The following is a 15,975-nucleotide window of genomic DNA, read 5'->3' on the forward strand; positions in this document are numbered from 1 at the left end:
TGTTCAGTGTTCGATAGATACCCCAACTATGCCGCAAGTAGTGTAACGTTCGTCAGCGTAACATTTGCAGTCTTCAAATTCTCTGAATGCATACTACAAGTGAGTATAGGAAGTACCCGCTACTCCATACGTCTTCCGATTTGGCGAAATACTCACTACTAGCGTTAAAAGAAACAGGCGCAGTAGCATAACATCACTCTTCCTTGGTGCCATTTCTTTCTTGATGACAAAGGACACCTCCCCGTTAACGAGATTCATTCACATCCTACTTGAATACGAAAGTGTTTTATACCGCTGGCCACCACGGCTCCGTTGACGTATTTATATCATGAATATGATGTTGTAATATACATATACAAACAGTTTCAAAGAAAACCTGAACAAGCAGTTTTCAAACTGGGGGTCTAACCTATGACGTCTACATTAGCAGCACGGTGCGCGAAACCACCAGGCGACAGAGCATACGTTAGCCATCTTGTAAATGGCAAGCCATTTGTGTACACCATAAACCGTTGGTGATCATGAGGGCTCAGCAACTTCAACACGTATTCCTCATGAGTAGCGAGATGCCGCGAAGGGCGCACTCTAAAGGTTGTCGCCCCACGCGTCATGATGCACGCGCACCTCTATAGCTGTTGCCCGTGCTCCACCCCTTCTTTCGTGGTTCGGCCGCTTTGTGCCTTTTGTGTTTTCACCGCAAGTTTGCTTTGAAGTCGTAGTTGTTAAAGAGAGCAAAAAGGTTGCTTCTTTCGCTGCGACATTTACTAAAATGGCGTGCTGCTCACACACCAAAGAGTATGAATTGCAGAAGTTCGCGCTCATCTTATGTATATTTGTGCACTTGTTTAGTGTGCTTTTTTTTCTGTTGGAGCAGCGCAGTTCTGGTGCCAGGCAGTGACAGTTGTTAGTCCATTCATCCTGTGCATGTTCATTTCGTGCGTGCTTCCTGCTTGAGGTGAGTTTCTAGCTGCTTGCCGTTCTTCGAATGATACTGCAATTCGTTGCTGTAGTATTCAACTGTTGACTCTTGTGGTGAAAGAGAGCCCCTTAAACGCACAACTTCCTTTGTCTCCCTTTCCTGTTTTACCGATACGTAGACGTAGAGATCCGTCACGTTTTTTTTTTGGGGGGGGGGGGAGCAATTTCAATTTTTGAGATGGCCCTGTGCTACAAGTGCTTGCCCTGTATATTGAAATAATGTTTTACTTCCACTTGATTTGAAGCTTTTTTGTAACTTTTTTCTATTTATTTGCATCCATCTCGAATTTTCGCTCTCGGACAACACCAATTTTTTCGTTCACAACGAACAAATCCACACCGGATTTTCCACGAAAAGAACTCTTTCGTAATATCGCATTGAAACGAGGATAAGGGTTGACTCATACTGCAGAACAGGGGTGAAGTAAACGCTTGAACTTGATCGCTAGCATTCTGCTTTTCAGAACAAAGAAGCCACTGATGCCTACAGCTTCTTTTTTTCTTCAATGCAACATTTTCAATCACTTCATTTCTACATGTCCATACTCTTTCATCATTCTTCAGTCATAGCGACTTTCCTTTACGTTGACGGTGTTTTATGCTGATTCGCAGGAAGAAGCAGGCAAAATTTGTCGTTGAAGCTAGCTGATCTTCGAAAGTGTGGCAAGCTAACACAGACACTGGGCAAATAAAATACGTGGCATGAGTCAGCCAGTGAAAAGTACCAGCTGGTTTACTGGGTGTGAAAAGGGAAAGTGGCCCCTTGAAAAGTGGGTGTCAGACAATCATACACAGATTCTTATAACAAAGACTGACGAGACAGGGCAAGAATTCAGAGTGGGCGAGACAGAACAGGGAGGTATGGAGAAACTATGGTTTGCTGAAGCAAAGTAGAGTCAAAATAACCTAGTAACTTTTGCAAAATCTCCCTCAGTAGCCGTTATACGGTAGTGGGAACACTAACACAAGCATCCTCCGCTTCTTCCATAATGTTCAATACCTCTCAAATTTCTCTGACCATTCTTTTTGAAGCGGGCTGCTACAGCTATTGTTTAGCAAAAGGCATTACAGGAACACATGTTACATAATGCCGCTATGTTACTAGCAGCTGATAGCTGCTAGCGGACGTACCCATGTTTTCTTAGTCTCAGATGGAGGCATCGTTTCCTTTCAATGACCTAGGGCCAGCCGCACGATAAGGAAATCCTATACTTTTTTCATGCACTCGAAGAACCCCTATCTGTGGCAAATACCTTCATTTGGCTTAGATTCACTGGACCTGCCTGGACGTTTTTTGTGCAACCATGTAAACTTTTGTGCGGCTGAAAATTTAAGCTTAACATACTGTCCCACGACAATCCTCCTTCATTTCAGGTGTAAGATTATGTACACATAGCAAAACAGCAGTGTTCTTTCTTTTATGAGTATCTATTTGTTCTATATGATCACGTTCGAGTTTTATCTGCTTTTCACAAATTTTTGCAATCGTTCCTTCAAGATAGCCGCTGCCATGAAGTCGCTTCATCTGGACTACCATGTTGTCTCCTTCCTTATTAGGACACTATTTCACAAGGGCTTTTTCTAGACCCGTGATTACTACGTTTTGTTATTTTTTTGAGTATCTGTAATTTAAGAAAGGTGTCACTTCTCTCCCCGCACTTTGCACGACCAGCAACAATGATGATCCCTAATGTGTACTTCGTAGTAAAGAAACTCCAGTATACCTTCCACTGAAAGTTTCTTTGTGAATTCACATTCTATATTTGCTCTTAATGACACTCTGCGGGGTGGATATCTATATTTCGCTTCGTTTGGTGCAATCAAATAGTGATTGACATATCAGAACCATGCTACAATGCCAATTTCACGGAGGCTGTCAGATATCAAAATTTTGAAGCCCAGCTGTGAAATATAAAATAGGCACACGTAGGGATTAATGACCAGTGCATGGAGAATGGTACAAGCGTCTTCCGATGAGGTTGACTTGTGAACGCTAGGAGCACGTGCTCGTTGGTATTTTAACGCGATAGCGTTTAAGAGCTCATGTCGCAGAAAACCCGCCACCGGCGTTGGCCCCGTTCGTTGTGAGCGAAAAATCATCTGTGCGTCTGTGACCAATAAAATCAAGTTACCGAGATAGCCGTGGGAGGCCACTACATGTCTACGCATGTGCGCGCGATCACACTGAGAAAGCCGTGCATTCGAATAAAAAATAGGTGCTCAAGGTCACTAGGCGCGGTAGTTTGCCCTGTCACCCCTTCTTGCTTAGCTTCCAGCGCTTTTGTAGGGACGAGAGAAGAGATAATGCAATTGCAGCATGCGACAAACCTTTGTAATTTCCCTCGCACTGGACGGATCCTTAAAATTTTTACGGCCTTGAATGTGTGATGCAATAAGTTCTTCTAGTGAACTCATTCCACGGTTACTTAAAAAAGTGTTTCGGGGCTTATTTAACGTACATTGTTCGAAAGGTGTCACGACGAAAACGAGTCCATTTGACAATAATAGCGCAATCTTTCAATCTACTGTGTGCGTGTTTGTGTGCATGCGTGTGTATGTAACAAAACATATGAATAACTATGCACTCACCTGTCGAAGGGTGCATTAGGGGCCGGAAATTTGCTATGGCGTTCAACTCTTGAAAGCGAAGCTTAAGGGTCCCCCAAATTTTGTCTTTTTCGTAAGCACACAAAAAACTATTATAAACTGAGACAGCAGCAAGACGGGAAATGTGACTCGAACATGAGGAGCTAGCGCATTCAAAGAAGGTCGGCTTGTGGAAACTAAGTCTGCCCGTACGATATTATTCTTTTCTCTGTAGGCGGACGACAGATTCCGCGGCTGCCGCCCGGGTGGCTCTACAGTAGTCCTCCGCAGTACGTCGCGGATGACATCGTCATTAAGGTGTGTGGCGAGCGCGTCCTCTAATACTATTGATGGAATTAAAGCACTACATGAAAGGAGCTCTATCTGTGGCGGCTCTTAGAGGAACTCTCGTAACGCTCCGTCTGTGGTGGTTGATGCGAAATTGTCCGCGTTAGACACGCTAATCGCGGCATAGTAAGCAACTGTGCCAACGTGCATGTCTCTCTGAAACCGTCTGCCTCTATCACAAAATCAGGGCAAAGAGCTAGCTGAGCCTAGAATTTTCACTTGTCAGTATAGTAATCAGCAGTGAATTTTAATGCCTTTCTTCTGCAGGCATTCGCAGCAGTCTTCTACTGGAAAGAAGACGATGTCATGATCGCGCGTACTAGGTGTCAAGTGTGGTGAAAATAAATAACGCAAGCTGCTGGACGGACAAGCCCCCATGACCACGGAGGTCATTGCATCATCATACAGCAGAGTTTTCTTGTGGCTGCGCATATAAAAGTGTCACATGTTTCACATTGTTTTCTTTCTGTGCACCACTAAAAAGGAAGGGGCGTACGTATTTGTTTGCGCCTAATTTTTTTTTCAATAATGCACTCTCTCATTTAAGACGTCTTCAAATGTTTTATGTGTGGTCATCTTTGGGTGTGATCTGCTACAAAGGCCTTGAATGCACGGTTTTAGAACGGCAGCAGAGTTAACAATATGAATGCATTCCTATCTATCTGGTTATGATGTTAATTTTATATGCTTTGCGATTCCTTACAATCCAGCGCTTCGCTACCTCTGCTATTTCTATTGTAAGGTCACGCTCACGCGTCGACGTGCTGCAGAAAGAACATCACACTTGGTTTGGCGGTTGTATTGTTTTATACATTGCGAACGAGCAATATACTTGCCAAGTATGTATGTAAACATGCAATGGTTACTTTTCCTACATGCATTGGTTTTCATGCGTAGTGCTATCACCAGCTAATTAAACTCTGGAAACTCATGGCTTTAAGCATACCCTGTTTTAAGGCGACAGCCTTGTGTACATAATCAGACGCAAAATACGGCGTGATTACGAAAGTGCACAAAAGTTAGTACCTGGAACCATGCGTTCTGTTTGTATTTACGGCATTCGCATGACTAAAAATTATGGCAGATGCCACGTACCAAGGTAATTGATGTTATTTTTATTGAGCAAAACATTACGAACAGGCGCTAAAGGTGTGCATCAATGTTCTACGCAGAGACATATGTTCGACTGTCGCATATGTTTCACATAACCAGTCGTTTAAAGTCGCTTAATGGCGCCAAAAAACATGGCTATTAGCCACATTAGAAGCGGTAAGCTGAATATAGCGCTTGAACTAGTGAGGATGGTAGCCCAGGACTTTACCATATAAATCAGCTTCAGCAGATGGCGCTTAACTACACCTGACGTTAACCGTAGAAAAGTGTTTTATCACAGGAGTACAAATGTATAACGTTTATAAAATTGTATGGCCTGCATTGCAATTACAATCAAAATGTCACAAACACTAGAGTCTATATGAAAAGACGTTCTGAGACTTAGAATAGCACAGTTGTAGAATACTTTATTTCCACGAAGTAGTCTGGGACGTGGTTTTTCCTGGAACCCCAACATTTATTATTAGCATTCGTCATGTAACCTTGCCGGCGCCAGCTTTTTCTTAACGCTCAAGCGTTAAAATTACGCCTGTCTGTTCTCGCCGCCTCGGGGTACAGATAAAAAATGTAAATCTGCTGTGGCACATAGCCCCGCAGTGGTGGTCTAGTGGCTAAGGTACTTGGCTGCTGACCTGCAGGTCCCGCGATCCAATCCAGATTTCGGTGGAGGCGAAAATGCTGTAGGCCCGTGTGCTCAGATTTGGGTGCATGTTAAAGAACCCCAGGTGGCCAAAATTTCCGAAGCCCTCAACTACGGCGTATATCATACGGTGGCTTTGGGACGTTGAACACCACCTATCGATCAATCGCCTATAGCACGTACGTGCTCGCGGGTATATGTCACTCGTCTGGCGGAAATCATTTGACGAGGTATGCCGCCGGATTACGACATTACTTATGCCATGACCAACGAGTCATATTACCTCTGGCAGAGGCTGGTCACCTCTTGCAGAGGCTGGTCATCTAACTTGTTGAGTGTATTAGAAAGATATTGTATTGTATGATATATTCCGAGCAGTCCCATAGGACGTGTTTTATTGTAGTCCAGCTTATGCGTCCACTCAATGAGGCTGTTCTGGCTGTCCTACCACGCCTTTTTTTATCACGCTCTCATTGTTAAATACTGCAGCTACCAGAGAGGTTTGTTTATGGTCGATTACGGACGTTAGTCATCCGGATGAAAAACAATCACCAAGCATCAATCAGTACGCATTCCAGGGACTTTTTTTAAAAACTCCTTGACAAACTGCTACAAACCCACTGGCATGGTACGTAGAATGCCATAAATCATCACATATCTTTGTGTAGTAGACAGGCAATCACTATGCCATTCTTGGTTATTCTTCGCTGATGCGTCCCACCCACTACACACTTGCAAGAAATTTTGTGCAATTTTTGTGGTTGGGGCGGACGATGATGAACAATAATGTCTTAACCTTTTGCAATTGGAGCATCGGCTGAGACTCCTTCCGAGATTCCGATTTTGTGACACCTGGCTCTTCGCTGTTCTAAAACACTTTATCGCTTATATGAACGCGACTCCTTTTCCGACGTCAAGCCTGCATAAGGCGAGTTGCAATGGTGTTTCAAGCAGCAGCTTATCTCAATCGTGTAATACTGAGTTGGCACGCAGGGACTCTGGTTCGAATACTATCGTGTCCTTGGTGTTTTCTATTTACATGTTTTTTTTTGTTTCGCGTGATATGGGTAGGATACCAGCACAGAGGCGGCAGCGGACAACTACGGCGCACGTGACCCTTGTTGTGACCTCATAACAGCTTTAGCTATAAAGCAGTATTTCATTGGAGGCGTGCAGATTTACTAATCTGCATGCCTCCAATTTTGAGAATTGTTATCCCCATGTTCGATGGAATCCTGTTTCATAGTCTTCAGAAAGGAGCCGTATTTGAGATATAGAAAAGTTCTTTTTTCTATGATTACGTTTGCTGACAATGTGTACACCCCACTTCCCCCCCCCCGATTTTACCTTCTTTCCTAAACCGGTTCTTGCTGCACTAAATAGGTGGACGGCGTCCCTTATGTGAGATGAGTTTGAGACAACTGGCCTTCAAAATATTCTTACCAGGCAAATAACTAGCCCAAGAAAATGGCACCATGGCGCAAGACAGGCGTGAGCAGCCGTGCTCACAGCTGATTATCTTTTCACCCACTTTTCTTTCTTCTTATTTACAATACATTTGTTCTAATAACTTCCTCTATAGATTCCATGGCAATATTGTCTGTTATATCTCATTATATATTTATATATATATATTTATTTATATATACCACAAAACCGTAGCAGTTTTGTGGTGGACGTGCGGGGTAATCAACCAGGCAACACGACGCTTCAAGCACCTGATCTACGATGAAGCCACCGCCTTGCTGGACTGCCCCGTTACCACTGGCAGCTGAGATGTCTCACGGCGAAGAAGGAAACCGGATCCCCGCAGCTGCAGACCTTCTACCAGTCCCAGCAGCACCGCTAGTGCCAGGTTCGCGTGCGGCTGGTCCCTGGTTGCGTCAGTATCTGATAGTGTCTCGCACATTCGGTGGCAAATTTGGCGAGAACGTGGACGCCTGGCTCACACAATGCAAACGGGTGAGCAAATACTACCAATGGGACGCGGTGACCCAGCTGACCAATGTAGTAATTTTCTTAACAGACACAACACTCCTGTGGTACAAGAACCATGAAGATGCCCTCACGTCATGGGATCGCTTCGTTTCCGAAATAAGAGCGTAGCTAAGAGAAAGCAAGCGGAACATCGGAAAGCAAACGGAACTCCGTAGCTAAGAGAAAGCAAGCGGAACAAACGTTACTGCAGAGAGCTCAGGTCCCAGGAGAGACGTGCACGACCTATGTCGAGGCAATCTTGATGCTCTGCAAGATTGTCAACCCTTCTATGTCAGAGGAAGACAAAGTTGGCCACCTGTTCAAGGGCATTGCCGAGGACGTGTATCAGTTCCTCATCAGCAAAGACAGCCTTGCTACCGTAACCGACGTCATAAGCAACTGTCGCACATTCGAGACCCTGAAGATGCGACGTATCACCCCCATGTTCGGTCGCTTACCGAATGTAACCACCGTGACAAGCGTTGACAAACACACGCCACTTGATCTCGCGTCGACAATACGCCAGATCGTTCGAGAAGAGCTCACTCGACACGCTCGCCCGACGCCGTACGAAGCTACATCCGCACCGCCTCCCTCTCGCTTTCCCGTGTCAATTGCCGCAGCAGGCATAGATGACTGCAACTACAGGCCACCCTCACCACCGAGGTCACAGCGCAATAACTACCCGCTGCCGAGGTACGAAGACCGCTTCAGTTACCCCCATCAGCCAGCCAACACTTATTACGACACGAACGAAGATGTACCTGTACCACCACCACGTCAGCGCAATGCCTTTCAGGAGTACAATGCATACCGCCAAGTCCCTGTGTGCTACCATTGTGGTATCCCCGGGCATATAGCTCGATTCTGTTGTCGACAGAGAGAGCCGACATCCCGATACCATTCCCCATCAGAGTTTCCGCCAACGGGCACTAATCACAACAACGGTCATTCACCCGCCTATTCCACGAGTACCTCACGGCGGGGAAATCACCGTGGCAGATCTCCCGCTTCTGACCGTAGTTTGACGCCTCCATCTGGCCGACTGCATCGTTCCCCTTCGCTGGGACGACGCCTGTCATCACCGGCACCGCCGGGAAACTAGCAAGCGCGACCGATGGAGGTGAGGTCGCACAACAGGATTTGCCTCAGATGTCTCCGCCAGTTATAATGTCCAAGAAGAAGACACGTGTGGAAATAGATGGCTTTTGTACAATTGCTTTGGTGGACACTGGTGCTACGATATCAGTTATGAGTCCTTCTTTCAAAAGTCGCATTGGCCACAAAGTTATGTTTTCTTGGGGCGAATCAACAAGGTTTCGTGTTGTTGGTGGGGAAGTACTTCATCCTGTCGGAGTTTGTGCCATCAATGTCTTATTGGCAAGAAAGGTGTTCCCAACAGAATTTCTTGTGCTGCAACATTGTACCCACGATGTGATTCTCGGTCTTGACTTTCTCCAAGGATGTAGCGCTTTCGTCGACTGTGGAAGCGGTTAACTTTCCGTCAGCGGTGACATTGTTCCTGCCCTCGTCGATGAGGTGCTGGAGGCTGCGAAGGACGACGCCCTGATTGTTTTCGATGAGTTGACAGTGCCGCCATGGTTAATTAGGTCAGTTGCGGTGTTCGCCCCAGAATCTGCCACATCTTTTGACGCCATCGTTGAACCTGCCATCGTTCACTGTGCTAAGAAAGGCATACTCGTCCCTTGTTGTTTGGTATCTGTTGATGAAGGAGCAACCTTTCTGTGGGCCAATGCGACTTTTGATTGATTGATTGATATGTGTGGTTTAACGTCCCAAAACCACCATATTATTATGAGAGACGCCATAGTGGAGGGCTCCGGAAAGTTCGACCACCTGGGGTTCTTTAACGTGCACCCAAATCTGAGCACACGGGCCTACAACATTTCCGCCTCCTTCGGAAATGCAGCCGCCACCGCCGCGATTTGATCCCGCGACCTGCGGGTCAGCAGCCGAGTACCTTAGTCACTAGACCACCGTGGCGGGGCAATGCGACTTTTCACCAATGCCTGTTGTGCTCCCTCGAGGAATGAAGCTTGGCGTCTTCGACGATTCCACTAAAAATTCTGTGGCGGTCGTTAACAACGACGAAAGCGAGAAAGGTACAGTCTCTGGCAAGCGCAGTTGCTCTTACGAGTCGCAGATCCTAGGCATGATTAGCGCCACTTTGCGGTCACACGAGCAGCAGACGTTACGCCACCTGTTGAGGTGACATGCTTGTGTGTTTGATTTTTGCCAACAGGAGAAGCCACTGCCTTTACCGTGTTCTCGCGCTCACCATAGGATTGACACCATCACTGCCCATCCGATCCGACAAAAGCCTTACCAAGTGTCGTCATCAGAACGAAAGGTTATTACGCACCACGTGCAGGCAATGCTGAAGAAGGGTGTCATTGAAGAGTCGTGTAGCCCGTGGGTAGCACCGGTAATCTTGGTCATGTTGTCTGTCACCGCATGAATAATACGGTGACAGAGCAAGAATGTTTAGCGGCTGTATTCGCCATTCAGAAGTTTCGATGTTACCTCTACGGTCGTCCATTCACGATTGTGACAGACCATCATTCATTATGTTGGCTTGTTACCCTTCGAGACCCTTCTGGCCGCCTTTGGGCTTTACGTCTTCAAGAATTTGACTTCAGCATTTCGTACAGAAGTCGACGACGTCATTCGGACGCTGATTGCCTTTCTCGCCTACCTATGATCACGACGGAGGACAGCGCGGATACCCTCAACATCTGTATTGCTGCGGTCTCTCACACGTTTCCTGACGCCAATATCTTCAATCGAGAACAACTGAATCATTTATCTTTAGACTCTTTGATCGTTGACGCTTGGAATCTCAAAGGCAGTGGTCGCTTTCGCATTCGTGATGGACTGTTGTGCAAAAAGAATTACTCAGCAACCGGTGCACGTTACTTACTGGCTGTACCTCAATGTATTCGATGCGACGTTCTCCGTACTATGCACGATGATCCAACGTCAGGACACCTTGGGTTCATTCGCACCCTGCAACGAGTGCAGCAGCGTTTTTACTGGCTTTGAATGCGAGATTTTACGAAACAATACGTCTCGAGCTGCGATAACTGCCAGCGTCACAAACGACCTATCACTGCACCGCACGGCCTTCTTCACCCCGTAGAACCGTCTACTACGCCTTTCGAGCAAGTGGGCATCGACCTATTGGGCCCGTTTCCACGATCTTCGAACAACAACCGCTGGATAATAGTGTGCGTCGACCACCTTACCAGATACGCCGAAACCGCTGCGATACCATCTTTCACAGCTGATGGCGTCGCTGCCTTTTTGTTACGCTCCGTTGTTCTTCGCCATGGTCCACCTCAAGTAAGCATCAGTGACCGTGGTCGCCTATTGATCGCGGACGCTGTGGAAGAATTGCTTCGCCTCTGCACTTCACAGTTCAGACATTCGACACCCTACCATCCCCAGACGAATGTTCTTCTAGAACGTACCATTCGAACTCTAACATGCTCGCTATGTACGTCACATCCAATGACAAAAACTGGGATGAGATCTTACCATTTATTACTTACGCATACAATACAGCGAAGCACGAGACCACGGACTTCTCGCCCTTCTACCTGCTCTACGCTCGATCACCACGCAGCTCCGTTGATACAATCCTCCCATTTAAGCTCCATACCGATGAGTCCATGGCCGAAACATTGTACCAGGCTGAAGAAGCCCGCCAAATTGCTAGCTTGCGCACACTGGCATCACAAGATCGCTCCAAGCAACGATACGATCAACGCCATGATGCCATTTAATTCCGCAAAGGTGAATTAGTGTGGTTGTGGACCCCCCCAACGAAAACCTAGTTTATGTCAGAAGTTATTATCGCAGTACACAGGCCCCTACGTCATTGTAGATCACTTGACTGACTTGACATACGTTGTGGCACCCTTGACGACACCTTCTCGTTGGTCGAATCGAATGCAGTTAGTGCACGTGGCTCGCCTCAAGAAGTTTCATTCCTCTAGTGACTTAAACTCGCCCAGCGGGCTTCGTCTGTGAACCGCGGATTACTAATGTATGAGCCGGGCTGTAGTATGTGCCGGGTAGGTAGAAGAGAAAGACGACGTTGTCTGGTGCGGCCTGAGGACTCTATTTTTACCGCTACTGCCGAACTTCATCCTCCTCACCCTATAAACAAATCCACCTTTCCTTTATTTCAACCGTAACAATATATATATATATATATATATATATATATATATATATATATATATATATATATATATATATATATATATATATATATATATATATATATATATAGTGGATAATTTCACTGGTCCGGTACAAGAAAAGACGCGAGTACACGCGTACGCGTACACTAAAGCAAGCAATTCCTTCATGTATTTACGTTTCGCTAGCAGCTAAAGGCTTTGCGAGCCAAGAGAGAGGGAGCGTAGGAGGGCATAAAGTGAGAGGGTGGGGACGCACATGCGAGGTTAAGACAGTCATGCCGCAAACCAGATTGAGATCGACCCTAAGCTGCTTTGCATCTAAAGAGATAATTCCTTCATCGATAAGCAGACAGTTGTCATGCTGATTTATTGTGAACAATCCTGCACAATATCGAAGGCTTCAAGGCTTCGCGAGTGCGCTGGTTCTGATGTCTGCCTATGATTGTGGTTTCTCGCAGCAAGGAGGTGCAACCGCAGGAACGGGAATGGTCAACAGACCTTTTCTGTAATTGCACACACCATTGATGTGCTCACAAAGGCGGTCATACAGACACTGTCTTGTTGGCCTACATAGATTCCCCCGCCTAAAGTTGAATCTGATAGATATATTGGGCCCATATATGACACGACAATTAATTCCTTTTTCAGTACACGAGATAACATGCTCATTACCTTTTACCTTGTAACTTTTGCGTTCTGAAAATGTTAAAGGCATTCCACAATTCCTGGACAGGCTTTTAACGTTTTCAGCAACTTTAATTCACTGGTACCAAACAAAACGCTGCTAAAGTCGTACAGCTGCCCGAAGACGTCGTTTTGGGTTTTGATTATTTTCAGCGTGCACTGACAAAACTGGTTGATATGAATACTAAGCATTTTATACCAAACTTTACACCTTGAATAACGAGCAAAAATAGTATTTTTTACTATGTTGGTGTGGCGGATGTGGCGGACGTGAGGCCATGTGATTTTTGTTATTGCTGCTGTCGCGCGAATTTCAGTGATTGCAGGATGTGGACGTTGAATCCAGGTTCAAAATCCGGCTGGTGATTTTCATAGCGTAATTACGTGTAGGCGCAGAGGAAGTCTGTCAAAAGTCAATCTTCCTGATGTTTTCACGAAACACCTGTTTTCTTCATGATACTTCAATTATCTAAATTGCTCTGTTTTCCAAGTACTTTATGACGCTGCGTGCTGCATTATAAAAGTGCCTGCTAGTGCCGGAGAACTATGTTCCTGGTACTCCTGCGTTTGTGTACTATCATCAAGTGAATTGAGTTTGTAAGAAACCAAATAATATTGTTAGAATTAGCCTGAAAGCCTCTAATATTAGTTAGAATCGTGATGACAAATCACTCTCTGAATTTCGAACAGGCTACATTACGTCCAATGAATTTCCCTAATAAGCTTGGTACTTACCAAATTATTCGTTTATTTTTCATTCTAGCGCTCCTGACTGGAATTGCTGAAACCGAGGAAGATGGACGGCAAACAATTCATTTCAACTATCGCTGTTATTGCTGCGCTTTTGTGCGGTAAGTGCTAGAGAGTATGGTGCGAATAATATAACAAATTTGGCAATTGCATAGCTTTCAATCGAGCGATCATTCTGGCCAATACACAACGTTCAATACAAACTGTACGTTGAGCCTCTGCAAGACGTTGATGTTATCTTGCTTTTAGAGCCGTGAGCATAAATCATCACTATCATCCTGACTGCGCCTACGGCAGGGCATTGGCTTATTCCCTGTTCCGCCAATCTACCCGGTAATGTGCTTTCTGCAGCTACGTTATATCCGCTGTCTTTTTAAATTTCATTTGTTCATTTAACTTCCTGTCTCCCCCTTGTGAGTTTGCTTTCTTTAGGTATCCAGCCAGTTGCTCCTAATTACAAGCGGCTATTCCCCCTACACTTTACGTATCCCGTGGTAAAGAAAGCTGAATGAGCATTGTACGCAAAGAGCTAAAGAAAACAATATCTAATAGAGGCTACACATCGGTCTATCACACCTACAAAATTGAGCAGTAATGATAAACTCCTGGAAAAAGCGAAGACGTACACGTAGCAACAACAGACACGTACACTCACTTGCTGATCTAAAGGTGCGTCCTATCTTAAGATTCATCTTGAACTTCCCAGTCATGTAACAAGTGAACGTATTTTATTCATTGTGTATGACACACGGTGCAGGAAGTAACAACATCCTGCGAGAGATTAGAATTCGAGGCAAACACTACCCCTGTTCTTATATAATTTAACGCAGTTATGTATATGCGCATATGTAAGGAACAGTCACCGTATTTTTTTTTTACTTCATCGGAACATCCACCATCAAGAGAATCAACTAAATTTGTTCTATAAAGGGCGGCAAACACAGCCGCAGTAAAGGAATTACCAGTGTGTATATAAAAAGAAGTCATTACCTAAATGTTTCGATGCGCTCTTAAAAAGGTAGAAATAGCATTCATTCCGAAGTTTAGTAGGTAGAAGGAATACGAGCGTCTCCAGTCACAAAACGTGCTCTGCTTATTCAGGTATGTACAAGGCATACGTCATTCAAGTCACACTGCCGAACCACAGCACAAAATTAAGCTCCGAAAATGCTCTTCGAGTGCCACTTCACTACAATTAATTCATGTCAGGATTAATGCATGCTAATTTTAGATGCAGCGGGGCATTTGTGCGAGTACAGTCGGCGGCAAAGCGAAGAAGGTTATCAGCTGGTTTCTTCTCGACGGCTTTGTCTTGCCAGAGGCCCCAGTTAGGGAAGAGGGGGAGGGTAAGGGTGCTTCACTCCTTTTCTTCTAGGTCACATACGTGTAGGAGTCACAGTATAGCGGATAAGGGTAAGTGGTTGCTGAACCTAATTGCTTTTTGGCATCTAGTACACGACTATAAATAACCAACACTTCCACAGTTTCCTTCATGATGATTGTTCTGCGCGCAAACCGTGCATTTTCGGTATATAGCGGGATGCGAATACGAACCACCCGTTGAGTAGGGCATAAGTGAGCATTCAGCGAGAACTTTAAACTCCTAGGACAAAAAATGTATATTTTGGGCGTAGTTATTCCTCACAACAATTATAGTCCTATATCTCTTACATGGCTTTTTCTAAGTGGAAAGAACCACTCTGTCGAGAAAAGACGCGCAAGACAGCGATGGGACGATTATTTTTCTCTGTCATCAATGAGTCAGTAACACTCGAGTCTGCTTCAGATGGTAGCAGGTTCTAACACCCAATTAACTAATTCGCGCTTCAAGAGCCCATAATGTGACGTCTTCTTCCGAAGGATGCCTCTTTAAAGCTATGTTCTCAATATAAAGATATATATCTCTCTTACACACAAAGTTTAAACTTAGGTTGGCTTCGAGCTAAGGTCAAACCCTAACAACTTTTTCAAATGAAAAATGCACACATTTGCTCACTGCTCTTTGTAATTTAGACCTTCTTTTTGCTATGCTTTTTAGGAGCCTTTGCAAGGCAATCCGCTGAAATGGAGTCAGCTGGCAGAGATACGCTTCTTAAGTAAGACCACGTGCTAGATCAGCTTCAATTGCCCAAGTTCACCATGTTGTCAGGCAAGTCCACGAGAGCTTCACTTCACGTGCTGATCTTTACGCCAAAAAATAACTCCACAGATCGGTACTATCCAATGTGCACGTTGCAGTAATAAATTGTCTGATTTTCCTTAAACATTGTCCTTTTTTATTTTTGAAAGTACTGTTAATTCATCACGATGGCAAGGATCCTGATACAAACTTATGTCTGAGTAGATGCACAAGCATTACACGTATGTCAGAAAGTTTCTAATGGACCGTACAGCAACTGTTCGCATCTGGGACATCCGCAGCAAAACCTTCACACTACCTAAAGAGTGGCAAGCCGCGGGGTTCGTTCATCTAATCACTACTGTTTAACGTGGTTATGATTGATCTGCCTAAAGTTCTCGATAAAATACCCGTTCTGCGGCACGCGACGTATGCTGACGACATCACACTCTGTACTGAAGCTTTGAACATCGGGAGCCAAAAGAGCTGCTGACAAGATGCCGTGAACACCATCGAAAGGTATCTCCGACAGTGCGGCGTAAACTGTGCCC

At 45.2% G+C, this 15,975-nt stretch overlaps 1 long non-coding RNA gene across 1 annotated transcript; it reads left to right on the plus strand.

The window, feature by feature from the left end:
- Positions 1–13,090: 13,090 nt before the first annotated feature.
- Positions 13,091–15,548, plus strand: LOC142796042 (uncharacterized). Its single transcript, XR_012893501.1, has 3 exons — positions 13,091–13,152; positions 13,319–13,406; positions 15,344–15,548. It is a non-coding gene; the product is annotated as an uncharacterized LOC142796042 (long non-coding RNA).
- The last annotated feature ends 427 nt before the right edge of the window (positions 15,549–15,975 follow it).

This window comes from Rhipicephalus microplus, unplaced genomic scaffold (genome assembly GCF_043290135.1).
Source record: "Rhipicephalus microplus isolate Deutch F79 unplaced genomic scaffold, USDA_Rmic scaffold_1043, whole genome shotgun sequence".
Taxonomy (NCBI): domain Eukaryota; kingdom Metazoa; phylum Arthropoda; class Arachnida; order Ixodida; family Ixodidae; genus Rhipicephalus; species Rhipicephalus microplus.